This window comes from Dromiciops gliroides, chromosome 4, assembly GCF_019393635.1.
Source record: "Dromiciops gliroides isolate mDroGli1 chromosome 4, mDroGli1.pri, whole genome shotgun sequence".
NCBI lineage: Eukaryota > Metazoa > Chordata > Mammalia > Microbiotheria > Microbiotheriidae > Dromiciops > Dromiciops gliroides.
This window is the reverse complement of record NC_057864.1, coordinates 314435192-314453506: the sequence shown is the minus strand read 5'-3', so window position 1 is coordinate 314453506 and position 18315 is coordinate 314435192.

Below are 18315 nucleotides of genomic sequence, written 5' to 3'. Positions count from 1 at the left end.
TCTTTCAGGTAGTGATTGGTGGATTCTTTCCATTTCTATTTTGCCCTCTGGTTCTAATATATCAGGGCAGTTTTTCTTTGATGATTTATTGAAAGATATTGTCCAGGCTTTTTTTTTTTTTTTTAGGTGATGGTTTTCAGATAGTCCAGTAATTCTTATATTATCTCTCCTGGATCTATTGTTTTTCCATTGAGAAATTTCACATTTTCTTGAATTTTTTTTCCTTTTTTTGATTTTGTTTTATTGTATCTTGGTGTTTTGTAGAGTCATTAGTTTCCATTTGTTCAATTCTAATTTTTAAAGAATTATTTTCTTCAGTAACCTTTTGCTTTTCCTTTTTCATTTGGCTAAATCTGGTTTCGAGGGAGTTATTTTCCTCAGTAAATTTTTTCTTTACTCAATTTTTCTTCTACTTCTCTAATTTATCTTTTAAAGTTCTTTTTAAGCTCCTCCAGGAATTTTTTTTGGGCCTGAGACCAATTTACATTTTTCTTTGAAGTTTCACCTGTAGCCATTTTGTTACTATTGTCCTCCTCTAAGTTTATGCCTTGATTTCCCCTAACACTGTAGTGATTGCCACTGTGTAAACTTTTTTGTTGGTTGTTTTTTTTTTTTTTGCTAATTTTTGTGCCTTGATGTTTTTATTTGAGTTGGGCTCTATTCCTAAACTATACCAAGTTTTTGTGCTGAGGTTCTGGGTCTTACTGTTGGTTTTGAGTGTGTTTCAGTGCTTAGCTGTTGCTTTTTCTGGGTTGCTAAAGTCGACAAAATCTTTCTGTTGGCTGGCCCTTGAGGAGTAATCTTGCTGTTGGTTGGCCCCAAGGGTGATGCCCTCCTACTGGGTTGCTCTGTTAGCTGGGCCTCTCTGTTAGCAGGCACTGGAGAAGTAATTTTGTTTCTAATCTGCCCAAGTGTGTGTGTGTGAGGGGGGGGGTGCTACTGCTGGGTTGCTATGGTAACCTGTCACTCTGCTAGTAGGTCCTGGAAGGGTAATTTTCTTGTGATCTGCTGAGGGTTGGAGTCCCCTGTTGCTGGGTTACCCTGGAAACAGTCTCTGCTGGGAGGTTGCAAAGGCAGGAACTTGTTGTTGACCAGTCTTGGGCAGGGCTTCACTACTGGTCAAAAGTGGGGTCGAAGCCTCCTTGCTGCTCTGTGCTAGCTTTGGGGTGCCTGACGAGGGTCCCTGATATGCTGCCCAGACTGCTCACCTGCCCATGGAGCTGCTGGTTTGCAAGTGGGTGGAGCCTCACTGGTGAATTGCCCTAGACTCAGAGCCCTGCTTCAGGCCCCCTGCTGTGAGCCCAGAAGCTACTGAGCTGCTGCTGCTGGACCTTACTTCCCTCCCACTCAGGTAAGATAGACCTTTCCTGCTGGGCTGGTAGGCTGCTTCCCTGATCTTGGAATGATTCAGAGGCAGTTTTATGTTGGCTTGGAGGGGGAATTTGGGAGAACTCCAGAGGGTTGCTTCCTCACTCAGCCATCTTGGCACAGGAAGTTCAATAGTGTGGATTATATATAAACACAAAATGGGATGTAGAGGCAGAGAGGTGACACATTCATTAAGGCACTGGACCTGGAGTTCAAATCTGTATTCAGATACTAAGCTGTGCGACCCTAGGAAAGTTATTTAACCTCTACCTCATCTGTAAAATGGGAATAATAAGAACACCTACCTTGCAGGGTTGTTGTGAGGATCAAATGAGATAACTGGCACATTGCCTAGTAGATGGTAAGCAATATAGAAATGTGAGATTATTATTATTATTATTCTCAGAAAAATGTTTTTAAATGGATAAAATACATAGAATTACACAGGGAACCAAAGATATAATTTTCTCAACTAAGTTTCAAGGATTCCCTTGTAACGATTGGAATAACGCCACCTGCTGGATACTTACTGTAGAAGAGTTCTGCCCATGAAGGGAAGGTCTTTGAGGGCAAGACCAGGAGTCTTTTCTTCAGGAGTCAGGAAGTGACGCGGACTAGTGGGAGGAGGAAGGAAGAGACTGGCGCTCAGTCTCGGGCTCTTTCCTCTGGACTCTGGCAGAGAAGGGAGCTAGAAATGTGCTCTCCCTTTAATAGATAGGAATCTAGGCCTTTTTCTCTCTCTTTACCAAATTCTTATTCTCCTTAATAAATGCTTAAAAGTCTAACTCTTGCTAAAGCTTATAATTTATTGGCGACCACTCATTAGATATTTTAGACAGTTTAGCTAGAATTTTAGCCTTAACACCCTGAAATCTAAGGGGTTTATATACACTAGACTAAATACCTCTGCCTTAAAATGATTAATTTCAGTTCAGTCAGTTTTAGCTCCCTTTACTATTTAGAGAATCCTATGTAGTGGAGATGCTAAGGAAAAAAGTATGAATGCAATCTGTGCCCTGGAGTCAAAATCATTGACTTTCTAGCTTCTTCATATACAATTGTGGTGTCCAACCCTTTCACCCTTTCTTGGGTGGGAAATGTTTGCTTTTCATCTTCAGGAATTTTTGCTTTACATTTCAGTGTTTCTGTCTTTTAGTCACTGCAGATCTTCAGCTTTTGCTGGTCTCACTGGGCCATCCACTTTTATTTTTCTAATGCCTTAATAGAAATGAGAGAAGTGGTTAAACAAAGGCCATTGTAGATATACTTATGCTGTCACAGAGAAATTGGTGGTGGGGGTCCTTAGGTATTCCTGTTTAAGACTTAAACCCTCATATATATACAACCTATATCAGATTACCTGCTATCTAGGGGAGAGGGGAGGGAGGGAGAAAAATCTGAAATTGGAAAGCTTGTATAAACAAAAGTTGAGAACTATCTTTACATGTAACAGGAAAAAAATACTTTATTAATTTTTTAAAAAAAGGAATTATACCCTCGCCTTCTTCCTTCCTCCCCTTCCCTTCCCCCAGCCCAGCTCAGCCCAGTCCAGTCTGGCCCAGCCTGGTCTGGTTCTGAGGGGCCACCAGAAGCCTCCTGGCAGATGCCCAGGTAGTATATATCTGCCTCTTAAAGTTGGGAACAGGAAAACAACTTTTTGAGTAATAAAGATGCCTCCTAAATTCAAGCACCACCAAGTGAAAGGAGAAATCTTCTGGAAGAAGATTTAGATGAAGAAGAAGACTTTTTCCTAAGGGGCTCATCTGGACCAAAATTTGGACCTTGGAATGACAAAATTAGGCATGAACTGAATCAGGTGGACGAAGTAATTGATGTCATGCAAGAGAATATTGCAAAAGTGATTGAATGAGGAGAGAGACTGGATGACCTGCAAGACAAATCAGAAAGCTTATCAGATAACACAACAGCTTTTAGCAAGAGATATAAACAGCTTTGAAGACAAATGTGGTGGTATGGATGCAAAATGAATGCCATCATGGCTCTGGTTGCTGTTATCCTCCTGGTGGTGATTAGCATTCCTATTGTCCTGAAATATCGGACTTGATTCGGTGACCAGAGATCTCCAATAAAACAGTTCTGGGAAAATTAAAAAAAAAAAGATTGCTGCATAATTTAATGAAATATGTATTTGACTTTCTTTTTTTGTTTGTTTTTGTTGTTTTTTTTTTTTGCAAGGCAATGAGGGTTAAGTGACTTGCCCAGGGTCACTCAACTAGTAAGTACTGGATTTTAACTCAGGTGCTCCTGGATCCAGGGCCAGTGCTTTATCCACTGAGCCACTTAGCTGTCCCCTTGTATTTGACTTTCAAAAGTGTTTTTTCTAAAGAAGTAAAAAAAGAGGCAAGTGTCCAGTTCAAATTGGAGCACTGACAAGTTCCCAATTAGCCTCTTCCCCTTCACCAAAATATGCTTTCATTAATTTATTTTTAAAACAGAAATATCTAGTTTGCCGTGTTCTAAGAGCCTAATTTGAAACTAGATACTTGCCAATACATTATTTGTATATAGAGTTAAACATTGATGATGATATTTATAATTTAACACAATTTCCTACTGTAAACTAGAGAGGTGGGGATTTATTACATCAAGTTCAGGGATGGGGTGGGAGGTAAGAAATGAAACATTATGTAAAAAGGGATGGTTGGGGGCAGCTAGATGGCGCAGTGGTTAAGCACCGGCCCTGGATTCAGGAGTACCTGAGTTCAAATCCGGCCTCAGACACTTGACACTTACTAGCTGTGTGACCATGGGCAAGTCACTTTACCCCCGTTGCCTGCAAAAAAAAAAAATATATATATATATAAAAAAAAAGGGATGGTAACCATTCAGTTAATGATTACAAAATGTATAATTTTTCTCATTTAAAAAAATTAGGTTTTGGAAATGGTTTCCATATATTTATGGACAAACTAATGTTTTCAATACTGCTACTTTCAACTGTGACTAAAGACATTCCAGTAAACCTATTTTGCCTGTAAAAAAAAAAAAAGAATTATACCCTCTCACACACAAGGCGATTAGAATAAAATAATCTTTTATTTGGGCACTAGAGAAAGGAACCAAAACAGAAGTCAAACTTCTCTCAAGGGGAGAAAATTGCTTAGAGATCACATGATTCTCTGAAATGTATTTCTTCTTGAACAGAAGAAAGGCCAAACTTTTATAGATGATAGATGGGGTGGATAGATGGGGTGACCGTCTGACTGTGGAAAGTTCCCTTTGGGGGTAGGGGAAGCTGGACTGAGGGGAGGTGGTCCTGACTTCTGAAGTTATCTCTAACCCCTGGTTCAGATCAGGTAGCAGCCATGCCTAATTGGCTTATTTCCCTTGCTTCTTCATGGTCTGTCTGTCCTTTAGTTTAGCTGGCCAGTTTAAACTTTAATTGTCCCAAATACCTTGATATGTCCCAACCCCATAACATATACCATGTGTTTTTTTATGCAACGGCAACATATGCTATCTGTTATAGGCCTAGTGAACCCCAGAAATTCTCTGGGGTAAATCAAAAGAACCTTCTCCTTGAGAAACTAAACCAAAGGACAGACACACCTAACCAGTCTTGACCCCCCCCAATAACACTATCTATCTATCTATCCATTTATCCATCTATCTCTATCTGATCGTTCGTTTGCTTATTCATTCATTCATTCATTTGTTTATTCATTCATTCATTCGTTTATTTATTCATGTATTCATCTATTAATTAATCTATTTATTTATTTATTCATTTGTTTGTTTCTTTTTGCGGGGTAATGAGGGTTAAGTGTTGCCCAAGGTCACACAAGTCAAGTGTCTGAGGCCTAATTTGAACTCAGGTTCTCCTGAATCCAGGACCAATGCTTTATCCACTGTGCCACCTAGGTGCCCCCAACATATGCTATTTTTATTATAGATACAGAGCTGTAAGGAACCTTTCTGGTTCATCTAGTCCTACTTCCTCATTTTACAGATAAAGAAACTGAACTTCAAAGATGTTAAGTGCTTTGCCCAAAGTCACACAGATAGAAAATGTCAATCAGAATTCAAATCTAAGGAGAGGGGAGGGAAGGGAAGGAGGGAGAAAAATTTGGAACTCAAAATCTTATAAAAATGAATGCTGATGAACTTCTTGGTCCTCTTCTTGATGATTTTGGGCTTCATGAGCCGTCTGAGGGCAGGCATGGTGTCAGTGAAGAGAGAGATTCCCCTCCTCAGGAAGTACCCAGGAAAAGAGAGAGAGAAGGAACTTTTTTGGGGGGGGGGGGTTTGAGTAATTTATTTATCTTTTGCATACAGAACAGGAATGAACTGAAGCCAGCTTTATAGAATTATTCCCCTTCAGATCTTGTTGGGGTAACTAGTCAAACGAATATGTCACGATCAAGAGAAACTGGCATAAACCAAGAGGCATTGACAACAGAGTGCGAAGACAATTCAAGGGCCAGGTCTTGATGCCCAATATTGGTTATGGAAGCAATAAGAAGACAAAACACGTTACCTAGTGGATTCAGAAAGTTTCTGGTGCACAACATCAAAGAGCTAGAAGTGCTGCTGATGTGCAACAATTCTTACTGTGCTTACAATGTTTCCTCCAAGAGTCGAAAAGTCATAGTTGAGAGAGCATCTCAACTAGCCATCAAGTTTACCAATCAAAATGCTAGACTGAGGAGTAAAGAAAATGAGTAAAAATGTGCACATTTTTATTTGTGTTAAATAAACCACCAATGACAAAAAAATAAATGAATGCTGAAAACTATCTTTACATGTAGCTGGAAAAAAATAAAATACTATTAAAATTTTAAAAAGAAACAGAATAATTTAACTTTACATAAAGAAAAAAAAGAATTCAAATCAAGGTCCTCTGACTTTAGGTCTAATATCTTTTCCACTGAAGCACATAGCCTTTCTATGTTTTTTATACAACTCATGTGTTTGCTGATGTAAGGGCCTAAAATTCTAGCTGTGATGTCTAAAATCTAATGAGTGGTCACCTTAAATTAGAAGCTTTAGCAAGAGTTTAGACCTTAAGTATTTATTAAAGTGCATCAGAAGTTAGTGAAGAGAGAGAGAGAGGTAAAAAGCAAACTTCATCTAACTGTCTCTAAGAGAGCCCCGCATCTGTCCTCCCTCCAAGCCCAAGTCAGGAACCAAAAAGGCTCGCTCCTCTCAGAAGCCTTCTGTGAAACAGGAAACAGGGCCATCCACACACACAGCTCTAAGCTAATTGGTTGGTAGCACTGATTGACAGGACCCACGGGCCAGCAAACATCACTTCCTGATGCTGATCTGACCTTCGAAACCCCAGAAAGGGTCACTTCCGGTCGCTAGAGTCACATGATTTCTTTTCATGCCAGAGCCCACAATGTCTCTCCCAGCAGGGGGTGTCATTCCAATTCTCATACTAAGAACATCCTTTTTTTAGTCATGATTCTTTACTATTAATGGTACTAAGTCATTGTCCTATTGTACAATGCAGTATTTTTTTCTGTTTAAAAATTTTTTAATTGATATTGTTTTTATATCAAGTCACATCAAGTAATTAAATTTTTACTAAGCCAAAAACAGTCCTTGCCCTTAGGGAACTTACATTCTACATCTAGGCAACTCTGTACGTACAAGATATACAGTAAACTGAAGGTAATCTCAGAGGGAAGGCACTATCGTGGAGGGGAACTTGGGAAAGGCCTCTTGTAGAAATCAAGATTTGTGCTGGGACTTGAAGGATGTAGAGAAGTCAGGAGGCAAATATGAGGAGGGAGAGCATTCCAGGCAAGAGATACAGCCATTGAAAAAGTACATTTCCCAGGGGCAGCTAAGTGGCACAGTGGATAAAGCACCAGCCCTGGATTCATGAGGACCTGAGTTCAAATCCGGCCTCGGACACTTGACACTTACTAGCTGTATGATCCTGGGCAAGTCACTTAACTCTTATTGCCCTGAAAAAAAAAAGAAAGAAAGAAAGAAAAAGTACATTTCCCAATATTCTTTCTCCTCTCTTCCTCCCCCCCTTTCCCCAAGCTACCTCTTATAACAAAGGGGGGAAAAAAGGGAGAGGAAAAAAAAGTTCAGTCAAACTACCCAATACATCGACCAAGTCTAGTATTCAATATAGTGTTCCATCCCCTATAATGCTCCACCTTTGAAGAGAAGGGAGGGAGATCTCTTCCTTGAGGCCAACCTTGGTCATTATGTCATTACATTCAGTTTCTATTGTTTTGTAATTGTTCTTTCTATTTACAGTTTTATAGTCATTGTGTATATTATTTTCTTGCCTCTACTTGACTTCATTTTTTATCAGGTCAATGTCTTCCTAAGTTTCTCTGCATTAATCATCATTATCATTTCTTAAAGTGCATATACTTACTGATTTGTTTTTAGTATATATATACACACACCATAGATTAAGACATATATTACTATATATACTGATTTATGGTCTTTGTGTGATTTACATTTTTGGTCACTTCATACAATGTGTTACCTAATAATATGTTGGTTTACATGTACTAATCATAGCTACAAATAATGAATGTTAATGCAGTATGTCAGGTACCTACATGAAAAATTTGTAAATTGATAAATGAATATTTTATTATCATTTCCAATTTCTCTTCCTCTTCCCTTACCTTCTACTCCTGGAAAACAAATTTCTACAAGATTAGGGACTGCAGATATTTCCGTAGGATTGGGGGTGGGGAGGAGGATTTAATTAATGGCCCTTGCTCTGCAGCTACCCCCCACCTCCATCCCACTTTCTGCAAGAAACAGTTGGGCTTTGGGCTGAGGAAACAAAAGAGAAAGTGATTTGATGCACCCACAGCATAGAGGTAATATACTAATTCTGGGAGGGAAAGAGACACCAGGACCATGGTATAATATGGCTCTTTACTAGAGCTGGCTGCTAAATTCCTAATCCTTCTCTAAGATGGATGAGCCTTAGGGAGGGCTCAGAGATACCTACTAGTGACTAGTCTGCTGAGACTGAGGAAAGTATCCAACTTCCTGAGTTTCAGGGTACATCGGATTTTAAATTCCACATGATATTGCTGATCTGAGATCCTGATCTAGGATCCCAAGTCTATTTCCTCTTCTGTAATTATTAGGATCAGTATTCCTCCACAATTTCTGTCATTTCATTTAGTAAGTCAAGATTTGAATGGAAAGAGGACAGGTGAAGGAAACAAGCATTTATTAATCGCCTACCATGCAAGGCACTGTGATAAGTCCTTTACAAATATTATCTCAATTGACCCTCAGAACAACCCTGGGAGTTATTATGATCTCTATTTTACAGTTGAAGAAACTGAGGCAAACAGAGATTATGTAACTTGCCCAGGGTCACACAGGTAATAAGAGTCAGAGGCTGAATTTGAACCCAAGTCTTCCTGACTTCAGGCCCAGTACTCTATCCATTGTACCATATAGCTGCCTGGGCTCTTCTTTGACTACTTAAAAGGGAATGGAAGGGGGCAGCTAGGATAGAGCACTGGCCCTGGATTCAGGAGGACCTTAGTTCAAATCTGGCTTCAGACCCTTGACACTTACTAGCTGTGTGACCCTGGGCAAGTCACTTAACCCCAATTGCCTCACACACACACACACACACACACACACACATACACACATACACGGAATGGAAATGGGAAACCAAAACAAATTTAAACTGTACATGTCCTAGAAGTTCTGGGTCCAAGTTGATTTTATGTTTGGGAGATTTTATGTTCTGGGATCTAGGAGAGTTGTGGGCTAACATTTGTGTTAAATTATGGAGGGGTTGCCAACTGTTTTTAACTAAATTAGTGGGAGACTAGGCTGGGTTTTCTAAAATATTGCTACTTATATATTAATTGCTATTTATATAATAATGGCTATTGTACCAGTTTAGACAGTAAGCATTTATTATTAAAGTGTATTAAATATTAGGAGAGCATTGATTGTATGGCAGTTAACACAAGCCCAAAACCCCCCAGCACCATTTTTCTGAGAGAGCACATGCCCTAACAGCCTGCCCTGTGAGGGGAGCGCTCACCAACTGGCAGTGGGTGCAGATTAAGCATGTTCCAAGATGGCACTGGCCAGGAGCCTCATACTGTTCTTTCCTTTTGTCCTCTTTTGATAGAGGCGTGTCCCTACACACTAATCAAAGCAAATTGGCTAGTATCATTCAATTCCATTGGTTGCCGTGGCCCATATTAAAATGAGCTGTACTGCCATGACATCAGGGTCTAAGGGGAGAGACCCCCTGAGGGGCAAAGTCAAAGTCCAGATAGGTGTGGTTTAATCCCCTCAATTCACTGAGCAAGTCACAGGATTAGAACTCCCTCCTAAAAATTGACCTCTCTAAAGTGGGATGTAGGGGGAAAGAGAAACCTGACTAGAACTGGGTCCCCCCAAGAAATCCATTATTTTTTGTTTGTTTGTTTTTTGTTTTGTTTTGGTGAGGCAATTGGGGTTAAGTGACTTGCCCAGGGTCACAGAGCTAGTAAGTGCCATGTGTCTGAGGCTGGATTTGAACTCAGGTCCTCCTGAATCCAGGGCCAGTGCTCTAATTCACTGCGCCACCTAGCTGCCCCCCAAAAATCCATTATTAAGAATTATTTTCTCACACAGTGACACTTGGCACATGTTTTAGTTGTTTGTTATACATTGTTCTTTAGTCATTATATATTGTTTATTTGCTTATCAATGCTATGCAATTATAGATATATAACACATTAAGGTGTGCAAACAGGAAATTCAATTTCTTTAAGGCAAAATAGTAATCATAATCATAAAGGACATTATTTTTACTCATCAACCTAAAAAAGCTAAAATTTTACTAAAATTAATTTGTCAAAATAAACACCTAAGCTTTACTTCAAAACATAAACTTTTAAAAGGAGATACAAAATACCTATTTTTTTTTCAGACATTAAGGATATATATGAGGACATTTGGTGAAACTTGTACACCCACCTATGATGCAAAGGGTAAAAAAGCTACTCTCTACTGATGTGGGATGGAATTTAGGGTCAAACTGATTGTGAGTTGTCCCAAAAGAATTACAAGACTCAGTGACTCAGTTTCCCAAGTTTAATTGCAATACCGTGAGTGACCACAAGGAGAGAACCAGAAAAGTGGAAAGGTATCTCTCAAATAGTGAAAGAAAAGAGTTATATTTATAGTATGGATAAATTGATTATCAGCCTCATTATAATAATCTCCACCTTTGGGAGGTACAGGGGAGGGTTTATCCTAATTTGGAGTTCCTGGGGTCCTAAGCCAACCCCCCGAGGTGGGTACCTTTTTCAGTGGATGTGTGTTTTGGGGGTTTACACATCATAAGGTGAATCTGGGGACAAATTTGGCCTTTTCCGCACATGTCTCTTTCTGATTCCCATGCTTAGTTTCAAAACATCTTCATTTTTCATTAGAATTTCTATAACCAGTCTTGTGTCTTATTGTTATATGACCTGACCCTTTATAGTCCTGTTATGGGTACCAATCACTGTACGATAACCTAGCATCCTGACTTGTAAGTTATCCATTAACTGAGGTCTGAATTCCTTTTAGAGCTAATATCTGAATTAGAGCTTGGACCTTAGGTTTTTCTATTAAACCCCTTTTTGCCTCCTGCATCATATACAACATTCAAACGTATCTGTTTTCCTGGAAGACCAACTTCATTGTGTCAAAGGTATGTAACTAGTATTCATTGAAATAGCAGGTTCAGGCAATGGAGGCACAGTTTTGCCAGTAGATGAGGGCTCAGTTAATTTTGATTTGTTAAATCCTTGAAATAAGGCAGCTAGGTGGCATAGTGGATAGAATGATGGGCCTGAAGTCAAAAAGATAGGAAAGTTCTTGACCAAACAAGGGATAGAGAAAATAACAAAAGATAAAATAGATTTCATTGCATAACAAAAATAATGCAACTGGAAAAAATATATTTGCAAGCAAGTTTTTCTGATAAGGGTCTGACTTGCAAGGGGTAGCTAGGGTAGAGTGTGGAACCTGGAGTCAGGAAGACTCCTTTTCCTTAGTTCAGATCTGTCCTCAGACACTTATTAGCTATGTGACCTGGGGCAAGTCACTTAACCCTGTTTACCTCACTTTCCTCATTTGTAAAATGAAATGGAAAAGTAAATAGCAAACTACTACAGTATCTAAGAAAACCCCATATAGAATCACAAAGAGTAAGACAAGACTGAAATGACTGAACAACAACAAGAGATCCTTGAAACTGTACACCCCTGGATAAGTTGGGGCTTCTTCATACAGAGAGGAGAAGCTGAGGCATTGAACATTTCTGACTCTCTGATAACCACAGGGAACAAGGCACTTAGCAATTCTGCCTCAGTGAACTATGAGGATGAGTGGGAGACTCCCTAATGAATAGTTATCAACATCATTTGGGAGTTAAATATACTCATTTTTTTCTTTTTTTTTTTAGTTAAATGTACTATTACAAGGTTTTAAAGCTAATAGAGTAGTTAGTTTATTGAGCCAATTACCATTTTGTGTGTAATTTAAAATTCTAAATGTGGGTTCTAATCTGTTCCCCCAGTTTTGGGGGAAACTGACTAAAATCACTGATAAAACAAGTTTAGATTTTTAAGGGTTTATTGAAATAGAGAAAGAGAAAGATTGAGAACAGAATTCTTACAACCTCGCAATCCTTTCTTTCCTCAGCTCCTCTCTGTCTTTCCCTGCCTTCACCACCAAGTCAGGAACCAAAAAGACAGTGCTCTTCACACAGGCTCCCCTTTCCTCCTTCCTGTCCTGTCCCAGAATGGGGAGGTTCTTCAAGCTGGTTCGTTGATTGGGCTGGAAGTTCAAAGTTTTTTTAGATTCTGAGAACTTTCTTAAGTACTCTCAAGTACCAGCCAGATGTGCTTAGAATCTAGTCAACTACTAATCCAGTCAAATCAGCCAGTAATCCACTCAGGTGGGCTCCTGAGTATCTGCCAAATCTCATCTATCACATTCCATTATCTTGACAGATGAACAATGATTTGTATGTTTGCTGCTGAGTTAAAATGTCCCTAATGTGACAACTGCATATTTTAATTTTATATGCTGTAGTAATATTAAGTTTTAAAGAATGTTTCAATTTTTGTTTTTATTTTATGTTTCATGTGTAACAACTAAGATTCTGAATTCCCTTAGACATGTTTTTGAGAACTCTCATTGTTTGATTTGATTATTGACAAAGCTTTTTTAAAGTTGTGTTAAGCTCAATTTCATAGGAAATTTTCCTGGCTCATTACCAGCATCCACACATCAACACCTGAAAAGACTTCTATTCCACAACTATACCCAGAGGACATCCCAAGAATCATCTGAGAAAAAACTTTCAAAGACTTAAATGGACATTTTCCTGTTTTCCTTTTCCACATTGTATACACTGTAATGTCTACCTGCTAATAGGGGAGCGCTCTCTTTAGCCTCTGTCAATGCGTCACTCAATTTCTTTTTCTCTCTTTTCATTCCTTTTACTTAGTCATAAGCATCTGTAATGTTATTGCTTCATGTGAGGAAACCATATTTCTTCACCCAAAGCACAGGGGGGACTGTGAGAATTGGAATTGCACCCCCTACTGGAGAGATACTGTAGGAAAACTCTGCCATGAGGAAAAGGCAGGTGAGGACAAGACATGTGACTTTAGTGTCTGGAAGCTGGCCGGCTTGCAACGGTAGAGCTGACTGTTAGTTCTGTCGATCAGGGCTGCCAACCAATTAGTTTGGGGCTATGTGTGTGGATGGCCCTGTTTCCTGTTGGAGAGGAGGCTTCTGGGATGAGGAAGGGGCAAGGGGCCTCTTTTGCCCAGGACCTTGGTTTGAGTGGAGCTGAGATGCTGGCTCCCTGAGATAGATAGATGAAGGAATCTTGGCCTCTTTCTCACTGATCATTAGATCCTAATGCACCTTAATAAATACTTAAAAGTCTAAATTCTTGCTAAAGCTTCTAATTTAAAGTGACCACTCATTAGATTTTTAGACAGTCTAGCTAGAATTTTAGTCCCTTACAGATAGCAACTTTACAATGCTTAATACACTTACACTCCTATTTTCAAAGAAATACCCATTACAGTGTGAGTGGTTGAGTATAATCTCCCAAAAGGTACTAGATTCCAAGTTACTAGACTCTTAGAATATGTGTAAATGAAGTACATGGCAATAAGAGGAGCTTCACAAATATTAAAACCTTGTTTTTTTAAATACTAGCACTGTATGTCATATTTTCATGGGTCATAAGTAGAATATTGGAATTTCTGTTGGTGTCAGCATGGAGATATTTCTCCATTGAGGCAGATAGCACAAATAAATGTAAAAAGAATACAATAGGGGCGGCTAGGTGGCACAGTGGATAAAGCACTGGCCTTGGATTCAGGAGTTCCTGAGTTCAAATCCAGCCTCAGACACTTGACACTTACTAGCTGTGTGACCTTGGGCAAGTCACTTAACCCCCATTGCCCTGCAAAAAAACCAAAACAAAACAAAAAAACCCAAAAGAATACAATAACATTAATAATGGATCAAGGAAATATGAGCAAAAGAAACAGACCTAAGTAATGACATTTAGAATAATGACTGACTCAAAGAACAAATCATAAAAACAACAAGTAATTATGTTAATGTTAATGATAATAATAAAATAACATACCAGAAATTTTGGGAAACAGTTAAAACAATCCTTAAGGGACACTTTGTATCTCCGGTATCTTATATTGACAAAGTAGAAAAGGAGAGGATCAATTAACTATACTTGTGACTAGGAAGGACTACAACATAAACAAATAAGAAATTCACTGAGGCAAACAGCTGTCTGTGAATTAGTAGCTACAGTCTAAAGAATTGCATGAGACACACATGTTAAATGACTTGTCCAGGGTCACATAGCTAATAAATCTTGAAGATTGGACACTCAGAACTTTACCTCATTTGAGTAAACATAATATGAAGTTAATTTATGGGTTATGGCTTAAACAATTATCTTTATTTCATAAATAGCATAACAAAGTCTATTAAATAAATTAAATGTCCTTTGTTTTCTCAATGTTCCATTCCTAAAACGTCTGTGCCTATGCTGATCTAATGGGAGACTGTGATTACCTCGTTGCAGCTAGCTTAGGTGAGGGCAGAATATTTATTTCTGTTCTTCAGGGATATATGTCTGCCTTGATCCACTGATACAGTGCCTTAGCAAAGTGCCTTCATGAGTTGCCACAGCAACTGAGCTGAGGATCTATCCAATGCACTAGAGGCCTTCCTCTGTCTAGGTCTTTTAATATTCTGTGGGTACCCGTGCAACATTCAAGCTGTCCATCTGTCATCCCTCACTCTCACTACATGATTAGCCCACTGATGATATTATTTTCTGGATGTTATCTGTTATGCTGTTTCTTTTGGGCAAGTAATTATTAGTGATATGCTGCAGCCTGCTTATGAATAAATGAATGAGTGCTTATTTGCTTTGGCTTTGTGAAACACAGTCCTTGCTTGCTATCTTATCCCTGGCACACTGTGTAATGCTGTGGATCCAGATGACATACTGGTGATGAAAGTGGTGAAGCAGGAGGAAGCTACATTCTCAAATCATCTTTGAGGCCAGGCTTGGTCATTATAATTTCACAACATGGAGACTTATGGGTGGGAAACACTACATTGAACATCAGTTGTGGTTGAATGGTTGGATAATTTTGCTGACCTCTTTTTTTTTCCTTTTAAAAATTCTTTGCAAAGAGACAAATTTCTGGGAGGGGGAATGGGAAGAAATATATTAGGAAATGTAGGTGATGTAAAAACAAAAGATGAAAAAATAGAAGAGGAAGAAAGAAAACACTTTATGCTCTTTGGAAGAAAATTGATATCTGAAGCCACAGTATTATCACAACAAGCTGATCATTTGCATGACATTTTATTTCATTACAATACATTTTTAAAGTACCTACAGTAGGCTAGAGAGTGTCCTAGAGACTAAGGATACATATCAGCTTAATAAGATACAGTCCCATTACATTTGTATGCTGCAATGTTTTAAGGTTTACACAGTGTTTTTCCCCATAACCCTACACGACAGGTAGTGGAAATGTTATTATCTCTATCTAATGGATCAAGCTTCCAATTTCAAACTTCTTAGGTTAGTATTCAAGTTTGAATTCCCAATGTGGGGCCACTCTACCTTTCTAGAGTTATTTCTTATTACCAATTCTCTACATTTTCTACAATCTAACCAAAGTGGTGTCCTTTCTATTCTGAAACAGACCATGTACCCTCCCACCTCTGAGACTTTGCTCATACTGTTTCCTAGTGGAAATAGTCTTGAAGTTGGGAGCTGAATTCTTGACTCTGCTATTTACTATTGTGTGACAAGATCTTTTGTTATTGTTCAGTTTTGTCTGATTCTGTGGACCATGGAACATACTGTCCATGGGGTTTTCTTGGCAAAGATACTGGAGTGGTTTGCCATCTTTTTTTTTTTTTTTTGGTGAGGCAATTGGGGTGAAGTGACTTGCCCAGGGTCACACAGCTAGTAAGTGACCATCTCTTTTTATAAAGAAACTGAAGCAAACTAAGTTAAGTGATTTGCCCATTTGGCAGCAGGTGTCTGAAATTGGATTTGAGCTCAGTTCTTCCTTACTCCAGGCCTAGTACTCTATCCACTGAGCCACCTAGCTGTTGTGTGACTTTGGTTTTTGGGGGGTTTTTTGGGCAGGATAATGAGGGTTAAGTGACTTGCCCAAGGTCACACAGCTAGTAAGTGTCAACTGTCTGAGGTTGGATTTGAACTCAGGTCCTTCTGAATCCAGGGCCGGTGCTTTATCCACTGTGCCACCTAGCTGCCCTCGTTGCGTGACTTTGGGTAAGTAGTTTAATCTTTCTGTGTCTAAGTTTCCTCATTTATGAAATGAGAGCATTGGACTACATAGCTCTGAAGATCCCTGCCAACTGTAAATAAATCAAAGTACTCCCCCTTACTCATCTGTTGAAGTCAGGCTTTTACAATCCTTTTACAACAACAAAGACTTACAACAAAAACAATTTTTAACATTTGTTTTTAAAATTTTGAGTTCCAAATTATCACTTTTCCTCCCTCCCTTTATTCCCCTTCTCATTGAGAAGTCAAGTTACATTGATCTGAGTTTCACTTCAACCCTGTTACTAAACTTTTCCCCATTTTATACATGAGGAAACTAAACAGAGGTCCAGTAATTTATCCTTAGCCACACATTTAACAAATGACAGATGAGGCATGAATCCAGGTCTTTCTAACTCCTGGTCAAGCAATCTCCAAAGGCAAGTTTCCTCTCATGAAGCCTTCTCTCATTACGGGGCCCCCTCCTTACCACCATCTGCTTCACACCTCATATAACAAGCACTTGGCTTTGCCTGGTGAAAGGGGAAACAGAGATGTGGTAGAAACAGCATTGGACTTGCAGGCTGGGAAAATTTAGACTCTGGAGCTTACTCCCTATGTCATCTGGAGTAATCATTCACTTTTCAGTGCCTTTGTTTCCTTATATATAAAATAAGATGGCTGGACTAAGATCCCTTCCAGATTCAGTGGCCTGTTTTCCAGTTCTAATGATCAATAATGATTTTTATGATGTTATTTAAATTATTGGGGTTGCCAACTGTTTTTAGCTAAATTATTGCTACTTATATATTAATTGCTATTTATATAATAGTGGCTATTGCACCAGTTTTGACAATTAGCATTTATTATTAACTAATATCACATATTATGAAAGTATTGACCACATGTCCCCCTGATTTCTCCACTAGTCACAGGCTTACAGGCCTAAACAATTAGATACGAAGCATATTGAGCCAAGAGGTCGAGTGGAGAGTAAAAGAGAGTCCAGGGAAGAAGAGAGCAAGCCCCTGTGGCCCAGGCTTCTTCCTCATTTCAATAGAGGCACACATTGATCAAAGCTAATTGCCTAGTGTCATTCAATTCCATTGGTTGGTATGACATGAGGAAGGTCCACGTTAAAATGTTAAAATGAGTTGTAAGGTGATGACATCAGAGTCTAATGGAAGAGACCCCCTGAGGAGCAAAGTCAAAAGTCCAGACAGGGGTGGCCCTGCATAGGATTAGAACTACCTCCTAAAAACTGACCTCTCTAAAGTGGTGTGTGTGGGAAGAGAAAGGGTCCCCCCCAAAAAAACTCATTAATAATGTTCTCACCATGATAATTGTGGAAATGCATGAAGGAATTGTAATTTCATAGGTCAGAGAAGCTCCTAGTGTTGGAGCTCCCTTCAAAGAAATTGGCTGAGGCATAGGCAAGATGTGACTTACCCCAAAGTCACACTGTCAGGGGTGGGATTTGAACAGTGGTCTTTTGATTAGAAGCTTCTGTGTGTGCTGTATATTGTATAGTGTATATATTTTCATGTACCTTAGACATTCTTACTATCTTTTAAGCTGTAGGAGAGAAGGGAACATATATTTACACTTTGTTTCTTTCTTGGCACCAACACATGGTGGGTGTTGGTAGGTTGTGTGCACTGAGCAAGGGCGAAAACTTCAGTATCCTGACTGAGCAAAATGTTCATTCTCCTCAAAGATTTTACAATCTAACTCAAGCTTGTAAGCTTCAGGATGTTTTGTCTGAACTTCGGCTCTCCCCAGTCAATATTTAATTCAACAATATCTTGTTCTTAATATGTTTGCTACATTGAATTAAAAGTAGGTCCTATAAAGTGCTAACTAGTTTTCGAACTTGTCCTGTGATATCCTACCCGGGATATTAAATGACTGGCCAAAGATCACAAAGATACTAGAACCCAGGTATCCCGCCTCTGGGAGAATCTAAAACCCAGATCGCTAAACCTCTGGCAGGGATTGGAACCTGGGTCTTTCCGCCCCCGGGGACTGGGGTCGGGGGAACTTGACGTGGTTGATGGGTTGGATAATTTTGCTGAACTCTTTTTCCCCCCCCCCCCTTTTAAAAATCC